This window comes from Choloepus didactylus, chromosome 11 (genome assembly GCF_015220235.1).
Source record: "Choloepus didactylus isolate mChoDid1 chromosome 11, mChoDid1.pri, whole genome shotgun sequence".
NCBI classification, from domain to species: Eukaryota; Metazoa; Chordata; class Mammalia; order Pilosa; family Megalonychidae; genus Choloepus; species Choloepus didactylus.
In genome coordinates, this window is record NC_051317.1 from 83,058,874 (window position 1) to 83,080,146 (window position 21,273).

At 39.3% G+C, this 21,273-nt stretch overlaps 2 long non-coding RNA genes across 2 annotated transcripts in view; one reads left to right on the forward strand and one right to left on the reverse strand.

Moving 5' to 3' along the window:
* Positions 1-21,273, forward strand: part of LOC119506293 — a 137,815-nt gene that overhangs the window by 86,500 nt on the left and 30,042 nt on the right. The gene's annotated exons all lie outside the window — the stretch shown is intronic.
* Positions 11,155-13,427, reverse strand: LOC119506292. The gene is made up of 3 exons (XR_005210967.1): positions 13,250-13,427; positions 12,226-12,328; positions 11,155-11,478 (listed from the first exon to the last, which is right to left on the reverse strand). It is a non-coding gene; the product is annotated as an uncharacterized LOC119506292 (long non-coding RNA).

A 21,273-nucleotide genomic window follows, 5' to 3' on the forward strand; every position in this document is an offset into this window, starting at 1 on the left:
TAATACCACATACTAACCATAATACCACAGTGTCAATTTAATGTATTTAATTTAGTAGATACCAAATATCCACTGCTATTAGTCTCACCATGCTTTCATTTCCATGAGAAATATTCCTGTTGGGTCATGACCAGGAGTTGCCCATGGAGAATGTAACCTGGGGTAGAGAGTGGTTAATTTCATTCCTCTCTGTAATTACAAATTTATTAGTGTGAACTTTTGTGCAATGGAAAGTTATTACCTATTTTTGTTTTGTTTGAACTCTCAAAGATTTAACACACTGCATCTCTTTCCTGTTCTCAGCTGCTGCCTTCTTGTTTCTGCAGCCTCCAAGATATTAAGAAAATAGCAGTAAGAGATTGGATTGGGGCAGGCCATAAGGCTTAAGCTTATTGCACAGAGGACTCCTGGTTTCTGAACTTCATATGGGGTCATGGCAGTAGATTGATAAGAGGAAGCATGAAATTCAGTGAGATGCAGTGCGAAAGTGTGAGATCATAACCTTTAGGTGAAAATTGCAAAACATGGAATAATAATATCCTGCAGATAAATTTCATCATCGCATGGATTTTGTGCCTTTTACATAAGTATAATTGGCTAGGATTCAAACTCAAGTTAAGGCACATTTTTCCAACTCTATCACTTGACACCATCAATTTTGGTTTTTGTAAATAATTTTATAGCATGGTGTTTTTCAAAGATAGCTGAATGGCATTTCCTTGTCTCTCACTAGGACTTAGAAATTGTTTGCAATGACTAGGTGTAACTGACTCCCATTAAGGGAAGGTCTCCATGTTGTATCCTTGTTGGGGTCAACTGAGTGGATGAATGGATGGATAAATGGCATCGCTTGCCTTCTACAGACAAAGTTCATTCTTCTGATGACTAATATTTACCTAAGCTTCTCTGTACCTCTTCCTCCTTTCTCAGGGTTTTGTTTTCCCAACCTGGATGCTTTCACCTACAACTCAACTTCCTTAGAATTGTTCTTGGCTCACCTTGTGCATTTTTCATTTCCATAATTATTACATTTCTTAACCTCAGCATTTTTCTTTGATCTATAACATGATATTCAACACTGCCCTCCCCCAGGATTCCCTTTGTTCATCAGTATGCTTCCCACATACACTGCTATACAATGTCTTTCTTCAGTTAACCTCTTGGCTTGTCTGAACTTTTCTGTTTTGCTGACATAATTAGTTCAGCCTTATTTGATTTGTTCTCAACATATCAGCTCTTGGCATCCTCCATAACTTCAAGTTTCTGTTTGCATCTATGGATGTGACGCATCTCAGAGTATCTTGAAAATGTAACTACCTTCATCTTTTATATTATCTCTATTAAAAAATTTAGGTGGAAATGAAGCTTTACAATTCTGAGATGAGAAATTGTGGTAAAGGTCAATCGTTTACTTCCAGTGAGCGAAGAGAAATCCTGACAACTGGCTCAAGAAAAGTCTTGAAGTAAAACTATGTCTTCCTTGTATATCTTCTGGAAAAATTATTCCCACTAAACCGTTAGATCATTTTGATTAATTTCAACAGATATTCACCCAATACTTAATATATGCAAGGCACTCTAATTAAATCTAGGATGGACAAGACATAGAAGACACGGCCCTCATTCTTGAGGCATTTACAATAGAGTTGGGGAGACAGACTTGCACAGACGGTTTATAGAAAGTTCAATGACAGAAGCAAAAGGCCGAGGCCACAGAAGCATGAGAGGTTTAACCTGAGTGGGTGTATGTGGAACAGTTCATGTGGAGGAAGCACCATTGGATCAGAGTCTTATGCATTGGAGATAGGCAGAAACCAGTTCGCTATCTCCAGAGACAATAACCTGAACTATTTTCTTACCATTTCCGTGCCACATGTCGCTACTAATGTAACTTCTGAAGACCCCATCATCCAAGTTGAGAATATGCCTTTTCTGGGAGCCACCAGGTGTGGATATGTCTGTGCATTATATAAAACAAAGTAAATGTATTTTGTCCCTCAAAGAAATGCATTGGAAGAGGATCATAACAAATTAATAGAAGCTCTCTCTGCCTTGTAATTGCAGTGGAAGTAATAAATGACAATGAGAGAATTTAAGAAAACATTCTCCGGCTTTTGATGTTGTGTGTGTGCTTAACTGGGAAGCACATTGTGAAAATTCTTCACAATGTCTTCTTTTCCAAACTTGTGATTATCCTCCCGAGATAGTCACATGGACTCATTTCCTCTAAAAGAGCATTAGAGAAGGATGTTTCAGGCAGACCACCTTGAGGTGATAATTGCCTTTCTCAGGAGCCAGTTACATGTGCCAGATCCTCTGGGAGGAAATGAACAAATTGCCTATTGTGACTTGAAGCTCAGACAAGAAGTTTTGAAGGTGAATTTCCAAAGCCTGAGGATAATCACCACAGTGTGGCAGCCAGCCCTTGAGGGGCCCACCCTTCCTAGAATCAATCAACCCTTCTTTGGTAGAAAATTATATAAACATTTGAAGGCTTCCTTCTGTCCTTAGAATTCTTCTTGTCTGCCAAGATTGTGGTTGTTTGGGCTGGAAATTTGGCCAGTTGCAATTTCTATTAAGGCATTGGGGGGTGCACTCTTTCCTGAACTTGTTTATTCGTGATCTTATGATTTGCTGGATTTCTGGGGCCTCTTTGGTCAAGTGCTACCCCTGAGAGCTGCCAGCAGGGAGGAAGAGACTTGCTATGTCTTTTCTACCTAAATGGCAGACCTCTCTTTGGAGCAGCTCCATGGCAGTCTCCCCTGCCTCCTCTCCATCTCAGGTAAAAGTCTTTTGCTAAATCTGAGGTGGGCAGAAACCCAGAGACTATTGTAGCATATCCCTCTTCATCAGAACAACCAATAGATCTGGACAATATATTAGTTGATCATATGGCCAAGTTCGTTCTTTCTTGCTACCCACCACGTGCCACTCCCTACTCCCTTAATCTTGGCAGAATTTGAGAGGAATACAAAGGTTAGACAGCTTCACTCCCTTCTCACTTCCATTAAATAATTTATTCTTGCCCCATAAAACCCTGCTACCACAATGCTTTAGGAAATGGATGGTTTTTCTTCCCCAAAATGTAAATGACTCAGATTTTATTTCTTCCATCCTAGACTCCCCATCTGATACAGGTTGCATTTACTGAGTAACTCTGAGATGGAGTTTAGAGGGCAGAATGTTTATTAAGAAATATTCTTGGGACCAACACCTGTGGAAGGGAAGAAAAGAAGGCAAGATGGGGCAGAAGGAGAAGTTGGGCTGAGATACAGGATCAACAACAGCCTCCATCAACTCTGCAGGATCTCTGGAACTAGAATGGCCCTTCAGTGTTGTCCCGAGTTAGGCTGAGATGACCAGGCTTTTCTACTCCCACGTGGGTCATTCATTGGAAGCGAACATCTCTAGCAAAAGGCATGACCTTGGGTGAGAGGACTCGGCTGCTGGAGCAGGTCCTGAAAGGGCTGACACATGGTGGCTGTCTGCCACCAGCATTCCAAGCAGCTGGAACAAGTCTTTCACTGAAGGAGGAGTTGTATGGTACATCACAATATCCACTCACAGTCCATCTCTTTCTCCATACAGATTCACTTTTCTATCTACATTTAGGATGTAGCTCTTTCAGGATTCTGCAGGACTTATCTTCCTGAGAAAAGGAAGTTGGTGGGACAAACTATTGTCTCTTATGCTATAGCTGGTCTCAGGGTTACAACTTATACTCACTGCCTCTCTCCTCCACTCCTGATTCTAGATTTTCTTCATTCTCACCTAGTGTCTTTGTTGGTCTCAGTTGCTTACCCGATGGCCTATCCCACATCCTCAGCTCTGAGAGATATGAGCCCCTGGCTACCATGCCCTTCTCAAATAAGGATCTCTGCATGTGTTTATTTACCATCATAATTGGGCAAAGTAGTACCAGAAGGTGCCCAAGTGGGTCACCTGGGTGTCAAACATACTCTTCCCTTCCCCCCCCCCCCCATATATAAAGCAGCTTTCCTCCACCTGATGACTGAGCAGTTACCTACTAAAAATGATAATTCCTCCTCTTATTAGCTGATCCTTGGCATAAGAAGCCTGAGTACCCAGGCTACAGTCAAAGCATATGATACAACAGAACTGTTGTTATATCCTTTGGCAGAAGTGTTTTGCTTTTGAGAACCAAGATCTCTAAACCCACAGAACCCAGAGTTCCCAAGGAAGGAAGTACAAAGACATCTAGCAGTTCACTCAGAGAGTTGGGAAGTGGTATCACTTTTGCTTTCATCCCTTAATTCCTGGACCCATGTATTGTTCCTTTGGAAGAAAGAGAACCATGTAAAGATCTTTGATTCACAGTGTCCACTGAGACTTAAAAGATGGTACCCCATCTTGGTAAAGCATTTTCCCTGAACTGGCACTTCAGCTGTAAATTCAGAAAGCTCTTCCAGTTTTTTCAGGCTAGTACCTTCTATGCAATGAAGTATATGTTATGCCCAGAGAATACCATGGTCATAGGCCCACTCACATATGTGCTTTGCTGTATAGTGGGTTCCCTGATCTGATGCAATGTTATGTAAGGATTTATGTCAGTGCATCAAACATTCCATAAACACTTGGATATCTGTGATGGCTAAGACTCTCCTCACAAGAAAGGCAAACCAATAACAAGTTGATCTCCTCAATGGATGATGCTATATTAGGAACTCAGTGCTGTTCTATACTGTTGGCAGCAATAGCTAAATTAGTCTTGGTAAGTGGGAACCCATGTTCTTGGACACATGTATAACCTTCATACCTGCCACATTTGCTACTATGTCCATGTACCCATTGTGTCAGCCTTGGATTGGTCAATAACAGAGGCTGGCTAACATTAACCTGCTGAGTCATTCTGACTACTTGGTTGTTTTGTGCCTCTTCTGTGTTGGATGCCATCTGATGAGTGTGATCAGGGGATACAAAGCTTTTCATGCTTTGTGTCCACTTGTACATGTTTATACACATGCCTCCACCCCAGCCCTCCTTGTCTCGAATCTTCCAGTTTTTCTTTCTCCAAGCCCCAATCAGACTGCCAAGTCATTTGCTACTATCCATTAGTCCATATATGTATTCCAAACTTGGGCCACTTCTCTTTTTATACAAAGCAGATGACAAGGCACAAAGGAGTGAGTTTGCATTATTTCCTGGGGATGCAGTCAGGATATTAAATCCTGTATCCTGGGAGAGTGATTCCAAATTGATAAACTCTCCCTTATCCAACCTTGTGTTATGGCTTTCGTGATTAAGTACCTCAGCAATGCAACTCCATGTATACTCCCTTGGTTCCTGCCAGTACATACTGACAAGGTCTTACAGCAACTTTGGGATATGGTTTCCTTCTTCTCTTCTTAGGCCTAATATTTCCCTGGCTTGGTTATGCTGCAGTGTAACCTTAGTTATAGGACAGTGGCTGAGGGGGGGTGGGAGGAATATATCCTGAGGGGGGAACACGTCTTCTCTCAGGGGAGAGAGGCCTCTGTGTTTTCTATGAGCTGGGGGAGAGCAATTTTAGCTCTTGATGGGATGGGGGAGCATTAGCAGTCTAACAGGATTTCAGAGAATTGAAGGATTTAGGAGTTTTATAAGTGTCCACCAAGGAATGTACCCCATGTGTCAGGGTCCTATTCTTTCCCATCCAGGGACTTAACCTTGGCATAGAAGATAGAAGTTTAAACTTCTTTGGAGATTGGCTAGTCTGATGACTAAATTCTGGTCCTGGTTGTCGGCTTTTCATGCCCTCCTATGCCAAGAATGAGAGCCTCTTTGTATGCTACCAAGAAGGCCCTCTGCTTTCATTTTTACTTGGAATTGCCTATCTCTTTTCCAGAACACGAAGCTTAGAAAATAGCCTTACAATACCACTGTTCTTATGGCTTCTATTTCCCACATATTTTTCAAATGTCTGATATATAGCACTAGCTAGTACATTCCTATCCACTTTTATACTATCCAATTCTCCAGTGGAAGTTTTAATAGGACCTCCACCTTGTGCCAAGACTATCTGTGTGTTCCATCTACCACACTTATGGGCTTCTCATTACCAGCAAAGCAGCAAGTGATCCACCTCCAAAACCCTATCAGATTACCTAAGAGGTAATCAGGACTTAGAGAACTCCTGATAGCTGTCATAGGTTGGGGTTTCCCAGGAAGCAGACTCTGAGATGGAGTTTAGAACATGCTATATTTATTAAGGAGGGCCCTTTGGAGGAACACTTGTGGAAGGGCAGAGAAGGAAACAAGATTATGTAAAAGGTGAAGATGAGCTGAAATGCAGACCCAACAACAGCCTCCGCCAACACCACAGGACCCCTGGAGCTAAAATGGCCCTTCAGAGGTATCCTGAGCTGAGCCAAGATGGCCAGGTCTTTATACTCCTGCCATGATCAGTCTTTGGATGTGGGTGTCCCTGTGAAAGGGATTGGCCTTGGGTGAGAGGGCTCTGCAGCTGGGGAATATCTGAAGGGGCTGACAGTAGAAAGCTGCCTGCTGACAGTACCCCAAGCAGGTGGGGCAACAAGTCCTGCATTGAAGAAGACTCTGGGTGCTAGCACTAATACTTTTAAGGAAGTAGCAATTCAAGGAGGCTGTGAAAGTAACTTTCAGAAAACTTGTGCCATTTTCTTGTATGACTCTGTGCCTTTGAACATTTTCTTATGTCTGCCCTAAATGATCTTTTCTCTACTCTTAATTCCTTTCCTAGCTAACAATGTGTCCTTCAAGCATTGTCTTCCCAGGGAAGCCTTGGCTGACCAAATTCCCCTTCTCACAACCCTCCCCATAGACCCTTGAGTTCTCCATTCGCAGTGAACTCTCTGCCTAGTTAAATGTTCTATGACATTTTTAAAATGCTTCTGCATTGTAGTTGTGTGGTTACTTGCCTATATTTTCCTTGGACTGTGCATTTCTTGAGGATTATAATTTTTCTTTTATTTGTGCATACCCAGTCACGAAACCCAGTATGGTGCCTTTCATGTATCATATATGTTAAATTAATGAGCACATCAAAAATACCATCATTCATGTGATAGTAGAAAGACATAGGAGTAGAGTCAAATGATCCAATTTGAGTTCTTGTTTAGTCATAAACTGGCAATAGAAAACTCACTCACTCTCCCCATCCCTCAGTTTCACATTGCGTAAAATGTGGGTAAGTGCCCTACCTACTTTATATCAATGTTATAAAAAATAAAGGAAGACAACGTATGTGAAAGACTTTGGGAGGAACAAAGAAAAGAGTGCTCCAGATGCCAACAATTATTGCTGTTTATATCATGCTGTCTTTACCATGGCCCACTTTCCTTGCTGCCTATATATGGATTTGCTGTTGTGACCCTCTGAGTTAACCACAGTCACCAATTCTTTGCTGCTGTTATGGTGTATCTGCTCTGTACTCTTCAATCCTGGACAACTAATCTGTATGTATATTTGGAAACAGGTGAACAAATGAAACACTGAAAATGGTCACCTTTAAAAGAATACCTTGGGGTAATCAAAAGCTAGCCAAAGAGGGTACAAAGATGATTAAGATAGGGTCTCTGGCCCCAGGAATATTATAGACTGCTAAAGAGAAACAAACATGTAATAATATGAGAGAAATAAACCATTATAGTTGTCTTCTAGATGTAAGAAGGAGATGGGGTATAGTGCAGTTGCAAAGGAAGGAGTGATGGGTGGTGGTCAAGAGAGCTTTCTTTAAGGAGATGAAGCTGGAGCAGTCTGGAAAAAAAAGAGTAGCAATAATTCCAGCAGGCAAGGAACTGAAGAGCATTCAGGATGAGCAAAGATACAAAGGGGACAAAGTGGGCAACTTCAAACAGTTCTATGTGACCAGAATTAAGGACAGAAGAGGTAGGGGAAAAATAGGCAGCCAAATATGCTCCTTACCCTGATGCCAGGAAAGCACCATTGGACATGCTCTATATGGGGCCCTCCTCCTGGAAAATCTTCCCAGATCCTACAAGAAGAATTCTTGCTCTCATTGCATGGGCCTCAGGTATAGCACCTAGGGGGATGCTACATTACTGTTATTGTTTGTTTATAAATTTTTTCTCCAGATTAGATTTTGAGCCCTTCAGGGAGAGGGCCTTTCTGTGTCCCCAGGTCTCAGAATGGTAACTGGTATCTTCTGAGCACACTATACCTGTATATTGACAGATGAATAACAAGGGGAACTATCTTACCAATAATTTTAAGGTCATAAGCAAGTCATCAGAAATTCAAGATAAAAAGCTTTATTTCTTAAAAAAAAAAAAAAAAGTGAAAAAAGAAAAAAGAAAAGAAAGACAAAATTTGGATGAAAAATGACCAGAATTAGAATCTGGGAGCCTGGTACTAGCTGTGCCTAATTACTCTATCTGTGTACTTCGGATGAACCTTGCCAAGCTTCAGGTAATTACATCCACCTACTACTTAGTGTGGTGTGGCCATGAAGTTGAATGAACTTTATGTGTGCAAAAGGGCTTTGCTTTTACTATACTAGGCCCAAGACTCCATATCTAAGTTCTCATTTAACTTCTTTTGTTAAATTAATTGTAGCCATACACATGGAGGCAAAAACTAGACTTAATGTGGTAAAGATAAGGAATTTCTAAGGGTCTACCCTTAAACGGAAGGCATTTTGGCATGAGGGTGAAGCTGTGGCTACCAAAGCCAAACCACCTGGGTTTGAGTTCCTGCTCTGCTGCTCATTGGCTATGTGACTTAATGCACATTACCTCATCTCTGTGCCCCCATTTTCTCGTTCATACAATCAGGATTTGTTAATTCAGTTACTATTTTGGCACTGGGAATTGCCAGAGTGAGAATACATGCAAAGCTCCTTCTTTACCTGGGTTATGTTCCAGTGATGATCATAATAGGACCTATTTAATATGGTGGTTGTGAGATTTAATAAATCCAAACTTGCATGGCACTTAGAACAATGCCTGGCATGTCAGAAGTGCATAATGACTGTTAGTACGCTATTATTACACAAAACCCTGATATGTGTAGATTTAAATGCTATACCTATCTATGGTATCCCATTACCCTCCAATATGGCATCATGTTTCATATAACAACTCTAAAGAAATCAAGCCTCAAGCTCTGATTTCTCTTTTGGTCTTTGTTGAAGTGATCTGCTCACAGTTCTGGAATCCTCCCCACCTGACCATTTCCTATCTAGTCTGAGTTATATGAGTTACTCTTCTTTGTGAGGTCCTGCTACACTCTCTCATACCCATCCTCTAAGGATCCAGCCTACATGGGCCTTTTCAGTTTTCTTCTCACACACCACTCCCTCTCACTACCACTCATTTGTCTCTGAACATCTCTCCTCTGAACTGTAGTCCCTGTTTTCCTATACATGCATTGTCCCTCAACAAACAAGGAGGATGGGCAGGGGCAATGTCTTGTGTTTGTTTGCATCTTCCAATAGTCCTTTACACAATAAATATTTATGTCTTGTTTCAATTTGGCCTTGGTAGACATTCTGTTTGTAAAGAAGCTGCTATGAGAGGGTTTGGTACTGGAATATTCTTGGTGTAGCAGTATGGGGAAGAGTTGGGATGGCTCTCAGGGTGAAGAGGGTAGGTAACAATAATAGACATGCAATGAGTCTAAACATTGCAGCCTGGCAAATGGCGTGAGTTGCTTTTCAGATGTCAGGGATTAGTTTCTATCTTGCTGCTGAGTGTTGCTCATGAACCAGTAAGCACTAGCATCAACAGGGAGTTTGCTAGAAATGCAGAATCTCAGGCTTCACCCCAGACCTACTGCATCAGAATCTGCATTAGAATGAGATAATCAGAGGATTCCTATGCATGTTACATGTTGAGAAGCACTGGATTCTAGAGCTGCATGTTTAATTATTCCTGTGTCCAGGCTCTTCCTTAAACCAATTAAATGAGAATTTGCAGGTGGAATTCAGACAGCCTTAGTTTTTAAAGCTCCCAGGTGATTCCAATGTGCAGTCAAAGCTGAAAACCACTAATATGGTGTGATTTCTAGATTGGTAAATATTAAGTAAAGAAACATATTGGGTAGCTTTCCTTATTTATTTATTTATATGTTTTTTACTCTATGCCAAATGCATATTAGGTAAATTAATTGAGAGAAATAGTTCACAGATCCACAGCCAGACTGAAATCTTTCCTCTGGCACTTTGTTCTGATTGTGTATATTCAGCCCTGTGCCCAGTCATAACTGTTATGGGCTGATTGGTTCCACGGTCTGTTGACTGTGGTACACGGGCCAATCCCTCTCTCCCAGTAGGTCCAACCAGACACCTGCCAAAGCACAAACCAAGGGGTCTGACATAGGAATAGGCTCTGGGGCTTGAATTGGATCAGGAAGGGCACTTCCCCAGAGTAAATAAGGCTTGGGTTTGAGTGCCCCATTGTGTTCAGAGATGAGAGCTGTGGTTCAGTGTGGTGGTTTGAAGCTGTGTGTACCCCAGAAAAACATGTTCTTAAATCTAATTCATTCCTGTGGGTATAAACCCATTATAAGATGTATCTTTTGATGAAGCTACTTCAGTTAAGGTGTGACCCACCTCATTCAGTACGGGTTTTGATCCTCTCACAGGAATCCTTTATAAATGGAATGAATGCAGAGAGAGAAGGAGAAATCCACAGAAATATGAAGCTGAAAGCAATGAAACCTGGAGGAGAAGGGAGAGAACAGCAGATGCCACCATGTGCCTTGCCATGTAGCAGAGAGGCCAAAGATCTCTGGCAGTTGGTCTTGATGATGCCTTGATTTCAACATTTTCATGGCCTCAAATTGTAAGCTGATAAATTCCCATTGTTTAAACCAACACAATTCATGGTATCTGCATTAAGCAGCCTAGGAAACTAAAAGAGTTAGTTTCAGAGAATATGTCCTCTGTTGTATGTAAGAAACAAGTGTGTGAAGCCCAAATTCAGAAACAAATCAAGAGTTCTAGAGCCAGGAGAATGAAAGACCAGCTTGGGAGCGAAGGTCAAGGCAAAAGGGAAACCAGAGGATACGGCACATTGGCCATGAATCAACCTGGGTTGGCCAGAGCTTGTTCATATTTCATAGTATTCCAGCCACAAAATAAGCTGGCCACAGGTAAAAACATCGGGTTTATGTGAACAAATAACAGCTGTTGCAGTTCTGAGATCCTCTGACCAACTTCTGCTAGTGCTGGTGCATCCATTTAATTATGGTAATAGTCTCCTGCAATGAATTTTATATTAGTATTGTAAATATGGTTTAGTCTGGAAATGCTAGACCTTGATGACAGGAGATACAAATGACAAACAGGACTCTGAAGGATCTAGATGGCCAGTGTTTCTTGGCAACAATGATAAACTTAAGGTAAGGCCAGAAAAGAAGACTGCTTTAAAAAATACCGTTAGGTCTTCATGAATTGTTTGTGATTGAGGTTGGGGTGGGAGTGGAGGAAGATTTTCTCTCCTATTCCTTTAATATAGAACAATTTTTCTCTTCATGAACCTAGACATGGAGCAAAAATGTGAAAGAATTTCTGAATTGGTAAGAACTAGAAATTATCTTCCCAGCTTCCCTTCACATCAAAAAAGAGAGAAAAAAAAACCCCACCCCAACACATAATATCTGATTGCTTCTATGGGGCCATGGTATCTTAAAAATTTGCAGAGTTTGAGTATCAGGGAGTGACAGTGCTGTCAAATCATTTATTGGTGACGGCATATAACTTTCTACATATGTCTGTGATATAAGAGATATTCTTTGGTGAATACAAAGACCACAGGAGAATTCATTAATGTGGAAAGACTGAAATAAATATGCATTTCTCCTCCTGAGGCCAGCATATAGATGTATAAGCACCATCTTTGTTACACCACTGACTTTTCAAATAATACATTTTCTTAAAGGCAGATAATCAAAAAAAAAAAAAAAAGTAGAAATTTAATTTCCTAATTTTTCCATAAAGTAGAACAGCAAAGTGATTGTACAAAGGGCAACCCAAAGTTGAGATGTAGAGTCCAGATATATTAGAGTAGGAGAGGTCCTTAAACATAAATAAGCTAAGTCCTTTACTGATGAGGAAACTGAGGCTAAAAGGGGTGAAGTGGTTTACTCAAGGCCACAAAGCTGCCTGACGGCCTGAAGTGGACCCCAGTACTATTATATTGTGGGCTGTCAGACTTATTGTTTCAGAGAACAAAGGTTCTTCTAACCAAGAAGGGCCGTGTAGAACATAGCATCCTCCTTACTCACTTCCTTCTGAGAACTCCAGTTTGCTCCTGATTATTCAGATGATCAATTATCATATGGCTCTTCTCATTAACTGTTGGTTTATCCCCCTGTTCAATTGTTAGTTCTTGAGTGGAGAGAAAAAAGAAAGGTAAAATGTGTAGTCATTCTTTCACTTATTCATGGCTGGAAGGGTTAGAGGAGGATTGGTAGAAAGATTGAAATAACTTTTGATGATTACCTGTGGGTTTTATTTGTTTGGAGATATGATTAATAGAACAAAAAAAAAAATTGGGGGCTTAACTGAAAATACATTGGCACTCTCAAGCTGCAACATCTATATTTCATGATTCAAAACTCAAATGTTAAGCCTTATTCAATCACATAAATCACTGATCTTTAGTCTACAAGTTTATCTCATAATTTATACCACTGTTAGCAACATTATGATTTTGGACACCCAGTTCTGTAATTGTAAATGTGTATCAATATGTGTGTGAGTAAAAGAAGGTAAGTTCCCAGGCTTTTCTAAGCTGAGAATGTCACCATATGTGTGAACAAATGCCTTCCTAACCGATACTGGGTGTAAACGACTTGAAATACTGGAGAAGGGCCAACATTTCATCATCTTAGCCCATCTTGTCACAGGCAGGGTAATGCTCTCCTGTGCCATGCCATAGTAACAAATTGCCAAAGGCTTGTCCAAAATGCCAATGATAATACACTTATTTTCATCCAGCACAGCTACCGTAGTTCACATACTTACTTTCCCAACTGAAAAATGCTGGTGAACCAGAGTGGTGAGGCCCAGATGAGTATCTGCTTATAATTACTGGCAAACAGCAAAGACAAGTAAACTTCAGTATTGAGTCACTTGTCAACTGGGCAGGCAGACTTCAGCTCCTACCACCGAGTTTTCAAGCTGCGTAGGATTTTACCATATTGAGTCTAGTTTACATTAATAGAGTTGTGCTGTTAAATTCTATAAAGGACAAATAATTTTAACAGAAGCTGTATGCCTGTATTCTGGAGCATGTGTGATACTTACCATTCTAGTTTTTGAACTGAAATTATGTTGTTGATGCCAGGGTGGGAGATTATTACAGGCATTGATGCCTTGTGAGCCATCAAAATACAACTCCTCTTGGCTTGTTAAGAACCTATGCAAATACCAAGTCAGCCTCCTCCACACATGAATCTTCTCTGTCACTTCCGTGGGTGTTTTATGTGGGAATTAAAAAGAGAAAAATGTTACCCAGAGTGTGTGACTGATCATGATTTAATATCTGAGCCAAGAAGTCCTCAGAAGACAAAAGCTCTTATCCACATAACACTAAATCATGGACATATGTAGCAATGGGAACTTAGCCTTTGCAATGTTTTGGGGGAAATGAGTGATAAATTCCATTATTTTATATCTCACAAACCTGAATTGACCTTCAAAAGGAAGCTTGATATTGGGATATTTAATTGAAGTAAAAATAACAGAAATAGTCAGTGTTCACTTTTGTTCCAGCCCCAGTTAATGCCTGCTGAGAGAAGAAAACCAGAAACAATTCAAAAGCTTTCATGCCATAAAACAGGGAGGTGTGAGGAAGAAAATGAGGCAAAAAGAAAAGTATGTGTGAAAATCAGACTTCCACTACCAAACCAAGGCATTCATTGAAAATTAGAGTCTATGTAAATTTTGATCACTATCAAAACAAATACACCCACCAAACAAGCATAACCATGTTTCATTAAAATAAATAATGAAGCTTATAGGTTCAATCCCTGGCATTTAAATGCACCCTCATCCTATATTTCCCATGGAGTAATTACTTGACTCAGCCAACCGGACACCCAACTGAGCCAAAGCAGATTTGCAGAGAGTGAGGAGAGATCAGGCTGGATTCCCTTTTGCTTGGCTTTTGAGTTGCTGAATTAGTGAAGAGCTGGGTGTGGGCTCTAGAATGCACCATTAAGCAACCTCCTCCATGGAGGGGCAGGCATCCACAAGTGAAGAAGTAGGCATGGGATGGCTCTGACCTTACTCATTTCAGGAAACTGAGAAGTAAGAGAAACATTGAAATTGAAACTAGAGACCCAGGCTGGCCATATTGAATCCACGTGGAGAATTGGAGCCGAGGACGACCCTTTGTAAAGGCTTGCTACTCTTCAATCGATATGAAAATCCTGGCGTTGTCTTTTAATGCAAACACATTCCAAATGTAGCCTTGGCTTCTCAAACAACAATATGGTAGTTCTTTTTATAAAATCACTTCCAGGGAAAGATGTCTTTACTTATAACTTGTAACTTTACTTGTAACTTGCATCCATTAGCTGAAATCCGTGCAGCACTTTGCAGATGGAGCAGGTCAGGTTTAGGACCTTTTATGAGGGTCCTTAGAGTTATACGGAAGTACCTGTCTCCAATTTCCAGACTAAACATAAATAACTCTTTTAGGTAAATGAATAAAACAGACCATCTCATTCCAGGTAGGATATTACCAGCACCTTATTGGCGGCATCATTATTCCCCTTGAGTTAACACTCATGCTGATTCCATCTAGCATGGTACTTTTGAGTTTCTTATCATAAATGTGGACTGACCTTCACACTCTGTTCTCAACCCCTGGGTTCTCTAATTCATATTAAGCCAGGTGAATCAGTTGTATTCTTTAATTGGACCTCTCTACAGGATTCATTTCCTCCTCTGCAGAGATAAGCAAGGCTATTCCTCCCACACTGGGCAGAAGTAGGAATGGGGTGGAAGTCAAGCTGGCTTGGACACCATTGGAAAAAAATTCCAAGGCAATGCCAGTTAGAAGGGAGAAGGAAGATTCTGTGTGTTTGGTAATTAATACAACTCATCCTTTGGCCAAGGAAATTTACCCAAAGAGGCATTAAAAAAGGCTAGCTGTGTAATGCCCTTTCTAAATTCCTAAATAGACTTGGGAAAATCCAAATCATGCAAGATGCTTTCTACTCATCTCCAGGGAAATCAAGCTATTGGATTATCAATCTTATATAACATCACCACTACACATTTTGATGATATATCTGAGCATTAGAAGACTAACAGTTGCAGACTAGTGGGGTCAATGGTTATTTTAAAGCTGCATTTATTTGAAAAGAACTCCTTACAAATTGTTGTATGTTGCATTGTTTGGCCCAGAGAGTCTAATACAAGCCTTGAAGCTGAGATTGCGTGATAAAGTAGAAACTTGCCAGGTTGATTAATCAGAATCCTGTAAACCTGGGTGGAGTAAATCATGGCAGCTGGCCAGGTTGCATGGGTCTGTAAGACTGCTGTGGTTGAAACACAAGCACCATTTTGGACAATTTTGGCAAGTTTAGCAAACCAGATAGAGTTGGTCTGTAAGACTGCCCTAGATGACAGACAATCACCATATGGGACCTAGAGGCTAAAAAAAAAAAAAAAAAGATCCAAAAGTTTGGAACAGATTACTGGTTTAAGGTTGCTACTCCAACACAATTTTATTCGCAGATTCATTCAATAATAAGCGCCTGTTACATCATAAAGTATTAAACAAACAGAAGGAATTCTGGGAATTTTCATTTGTATCCATCTACAAGAGTGTAAATACATTCTTAATGTATTTATCAAATTTCTCAATACACTATTTTTTCAAACAGGTGTGTTTGAACATAATAGGGAATTTTTTCATGCATAGCTTTTTAATGGATTTTTCAGTAAGTCAGCCCCATCTACTTCTCCCCCTCCCTTTTTAATTCCTTGCCTTTATATTTTGCATATTTTCTGAGTCTCCACATGAAACAATATGTCTTTATCTTAGAGAGAGAGAGAGAGAGAGAGAGGGAGAGTGCCTTAAATTTTAAAACAGAATAACAATTGGAAATATTTGCTCACTATGAAGAAATATCATCAAGATATTATCTCATGATGGATCCTAATCACATAAAATATTTCTATTAATAGCCCCAATCAAATTAACAGAAAATAAAAGCAAGTAATGACATTTTTGGTGAGTTTTGACAGTTGGGAATTTTCCAATATTACAAGACTCTGACAGTCTAATATCAACGGGATTTCTTCCACATTTTGTATCTTGGAAGTTTGAGCACAAATTGTATTAAGGAGATTTATGAAGCAAAAAGTGGATATATGTAGAAAGAGAATGTTAAGATCTGATTTATCTGAGATGAATATATGCTAGTGCTTCCTGAGACTTAAGTGGCAATCATTTTCTAATATGAAATAAATCATCTCCTGAGAATGTTCTGAGCTTCTACCCACTCCCTGTACAAGGCTATTTTCCCCCTTGGGTGAGGTAAATGTGCCTAAAAAAGCAAACTCCTTTTAAATCTTCGTTATCTAATGGAAATAGAGATTGCAGGACTAAATAATGGAATAAAAACACCCTTTGCTAGATACTGTTAATCTAGCAGAAACCTATTCAACCTTGCTAAGAGTGTTAAGAGAGTTTTTAGTTAGTTATTGAAAAGGACTTACTTGTAAAATGCCTTTATCGTCACACTATACCTGTTTGTTTGAAGAGAGGTAACATTACCCTGTTATTAGATACAAAGCATCTGAGTTCCAACCCCAGATCCACCTCTAACAAACTCTTTGACCTACTTCATTTAGGAAAAGGACAGCCTAAACACTGTTGCTAGTCTGTAACTTTGGGCAAACCACTTATCACTAAGTCTCCATTCTCTTAACTTAATCACTAAGTCTCCTCTCTAAAGTGGACTCATCTTTGCTTCCTTCCTTACATGGAAGTGGTGAGAATTAAGGAGAAAATATTGGTAAATTGTTTTGAGTCCCTAAGAAGAAAAGTGCAGTTTGAATAGATGCACCATTATGTATTATATTATTATATTATTTTGCTATGAAGCCATATCTTCCACTCTTTCAATTGTATCTTCTGCTGTTGTGTTTACTTCAACTGTTAGGTGTGTCTGCTCTAATTAGTCAAACCAATACTTACCTGTTATGTCTTTCCCTATTTTGCATAATGTTCCCAGGTTGATTCCTTTGGGAATAATCTATGAATGAGTTGATCATATCAACCATAAGAGCATGATTTTCTGAAATAGGTTTGCACTATAATATTTATTAAGTGATGGCAAAACAACTTCTAACAGCTTCTTCTATTTTCAAATGATTATGTACAATAAAAATAATAATTAATGTTGTAAATGTAAAGTGCACCTTTCATCTGATCATCTCAAAGTATTTTAGAAATGCTAATTAAGCTCCACAACACTCCTGAAACATACATATTATTATTTCCATTTTGAAGGTAAAGAAACTGAAGTTCAACAAGGTTATGTGGCTAAAATAAGAACAGAAAATGAGTGAATGTCTGGAAGGTAACTTAATGTTTCCAAGGCCCAGTCAAAAGGCTTGTATCTTAAGCTTATATACACTCTATAACTTCAAAAATGGAAGGAGCGGGAAACCACCACTGGCTCCTAATTTTCACTAGTGACATTCCAGTGTTTAGATTCTCTGATATCCTTCTTTTCCAACTTATTTCTGTTCTTTGGGGAGGTTTTCTGGCTTCTTAAGCTTTCTATATCAAGCTCTACTCAGTGAATGAGTAGAGCTTGATATAGGCTATAAAGCTCAAATTAGTTAATGTTATGATAACTCTAGTCTAACAAAAATACAGAGTGGGAATAAATGTTGAAAGTTAGCACTAACCTGATGCTATTGAATTACCTGTAGATTTCTATATCCTGCTCTGCCCCATGCAATGCTGCAGCAAAAGTTTTCTCATGTAATTAGTATATTGTCACTAGAAAATGCATGCCCTTAATGTTGATTTCCTTTGCTTTAAACAATAAGAAGAACCAGAAATTGATTATCCACCTTTAATCACCTAAATACTATAAAATGGTTCCAAAGATTGGGTGAGAGTGGAGACCAAAGTTAAGTAGTCCACACCCTTTTAAGAATTTGGGGGCCTGCCTCACCTGGAACCTGCTTTTCTGTGTTACTTTGGGGCATTTCAAGGATTCTAGCTCAAACGACTTTTCCCTCAATGTGTGGCATCATTTTTCTTCTCACAAAAAAATTTCCAAACCATTTCTTGCCCAATCTATGGAATCAATTCATAAATTCTTTTTAGGGATGAAAATATCAACTGAGGGACAAGGAATGTATTATGCCATAAATACAGGAAATTCCTGTGATTGCACTTGGCATGGGAGACAAAACAGCTCAATAGTTAAGAGTTCTACTTCAGTGTCAGATTTAATGCTAGCTACGTTTTTTACTAAAAGCCTGACCTTGGTCAAATCACTTAACCTCTCTGAAGTTGTTTTATTATATGTAAAATGGAAATACTATTTCTAGCTCTTGGGTTTGTGGTTCATTTGTTGTTCAGATGAATTGGCATAGTGTGTGAAAATCCTGAATGTGATACCTAGCATGTAGTTACCATTCAGTAAATTGCAGTGTACAGTAAAGAATTAACCTTACCCAAAGAGAGATCTGGCTTTTGCCCTGTTTCCTGGGAAGTAAGAAAAGTGTCTTCATTTACTTTGGGCCTTGGGCCACACTGACGATCTAACAATGTGACTCCTGACTGGTGCTGTGGTATCCACTCTGCCTCTGGAGTCAGCAATCTGGGCAGCTAACCATGTCTACCTGGTTGAGTCCCAACAAAAACTGAATCAAGTCTCAGGTGAGCTTCCCTGTTTGGCAGTATTATGCATATCATTACACATAATTTCTGGGAAAGTAAAGCTGCCCACAGCTCTACAGAGGACAACTGGAAGGTCTGCATTTGGAACGTTCATAAGTATAGCAGTCAGAGAGTTCCATAATTCCTTCAAGAGTATTATCGAATCTCAGGTTGGAGGCTGCACCCTCTAATGTCACAGGTAGCTGTTAGTATTAGTATTAATATTTGAATGCTTCCCTGAATTTCCTGAGGAAAAGATCCTAATAAAAACTGATGATAAATATGTTGATTTAAAAAGGCTAAAATGAGTGTGTCCAAGCAAAATAGGTGCTGGGTCAAGCTCTCTGCTCTTTGTGACTGAGACAGGTGAAAAGGGGTCATGCTTGTGGCCAGGTGACTCTTAGGATGGAGGCAGGAGTGCAGGGTACATTAATTACAGGAGAAAGCAGGATATAGAAATTGGCATGGAATAATATCATGCTCTTTCTCTAACAAAAATGTTACTTACTTCGGTATAAGACAATGGAAAATTTTTGTTAATATGTTCAGCTTTTCTTTTGATGTTTCCCAGGGATGTGTACTTAGCTAAAGCTGGAAAGCATTTGACATATTCAAAGAAGTTTTAAAAATGTCTATGAGAATAATAAGACCAAAGTTAAAGTTAATATAAAATTAAAAAAAAAAAAATTCTGGTTGGGTTGGGGGGTGACATACAAACAGCCTAGTCCTGTTTTTTTTAAAAAAAAGGACTGATTCATTATATATTTGTCATTTAGATATAAAATTCATCAGGAGATAGAGGGGAAGGTAGTTTCCTTTTGATCTAAGGAGAGCATAACTTCAGGAGACATGGAACTGGTTACCTTTTCCTAACCTTGCAAGAAATCTGTGCTGTCTAAATTAAGTCCATGAGATAAGGATCTCATTGAAATTTGTCATTCAGAAATCTAGGATAATGCATGAAATAAAATTTAAAAAGTGATAGTTAGAAACACCAGAGTACAAAATTATCAACCAATAAAGAGTTTGCAGAACATATAAAAATCTTTATTTTCAGATGATTACACAGCTTAATTTATTAGTCTGTTCTTTCAATATTTGCATGCATGCTGCATTCAATACCTGCCTTTAGATGGGTCACTGGAGAATTGTAATTCTTCTTTCTAGGTTATTTACAGGTTATTTATCTCAGGGTTACCTCTTGATTTCCCTATCTCTAGTTTCTTGCCCAATCTATTCCCCAAACTTGCTGCAAAATAATAATAATAATAATAATAATAATAATAATAATAATAATAATAATAAATAAAAATAAGAATAAAAATTTGAAAACCAAAAGATATGATTTGTCTGTCATTGCCCAGATTATACTTCAGTGTTTCCTTATTTCCTCAATGAAGAAAAAAACAGTTTTAATTTACTAGAAAAACATTCATATGCCTGCAAAATAAGGTCCTAACCTTTCAAGTATCATCATTGATTACTCCTCCCCTAAAAATATTTCTACTTCATGCCATTCAAACAGTCAACATTAAGACAGATGTGACAAAACTAAACCTGTCTGAGAGACATCAAAGAGAAAAATCTGTGGCACACCAGATTCTAGAACATAACAAGAAAAGAGAGACTATGAACAAAAATTGAACCCAGGGTCCAGATGGATTGATTAGGAGACTAGGCAAAAGGATGAGAAGAAAAATATGTAGTATGTTAAGAATCTGAATGAATTAAGTAATATTGAAATTGTTATTACCACCACAATTCTAATGGAGTTTATTCAGTTAGCTGGTCACAATAGGGTACAAGCCTGAGAGCAACTTTATGCTTTCTCATCATTCCTTGTTGTAGACTGTGTAAATCATTCTTCCCCACTCATGGAAGAAAGAGCTTTTCCAGTCACACTTAAATAATCAACAGGCTCCAGTCAATTTCGAGAAATTAACAGTCCAGTCCAGTTTAAAAGCAGATTTGACCATGGAGGTGTCAGGGAGAGCGATTGGCAATTAGCTAGTAGGAAGAAGATGAGCAAGGCTAGTAGAGTTGCTAGCTGGGATTTTGCCCTCTGGATGATAGACACATTGTTATGGCTCTTTTTCTTGGGGGATGATTTAGTGGAATCCTTGGATTTCCTCTGCTGGAGATCTCAAACTGCAGTAAACTTTTATGAGCTGTATTTTCCACCTGCTGGCCACTTAACAGCTGACCACCTCATCCCTTAGGCTTCTCAAGGGCTGCTTCACTAGAGGGGTCACATTATAGCAATATATGTTTTTCTTGGGAAGAGTCCCCTTTGGGTTGAATCAAAGTATCTATTTGTTCATGGGGTCCACATCTCGAACCAGGGAAATATGCCCCTTGGCCATATCACAGGAGAGAAAACATCTCACTCCCCACACAACTCTCTTGTCCT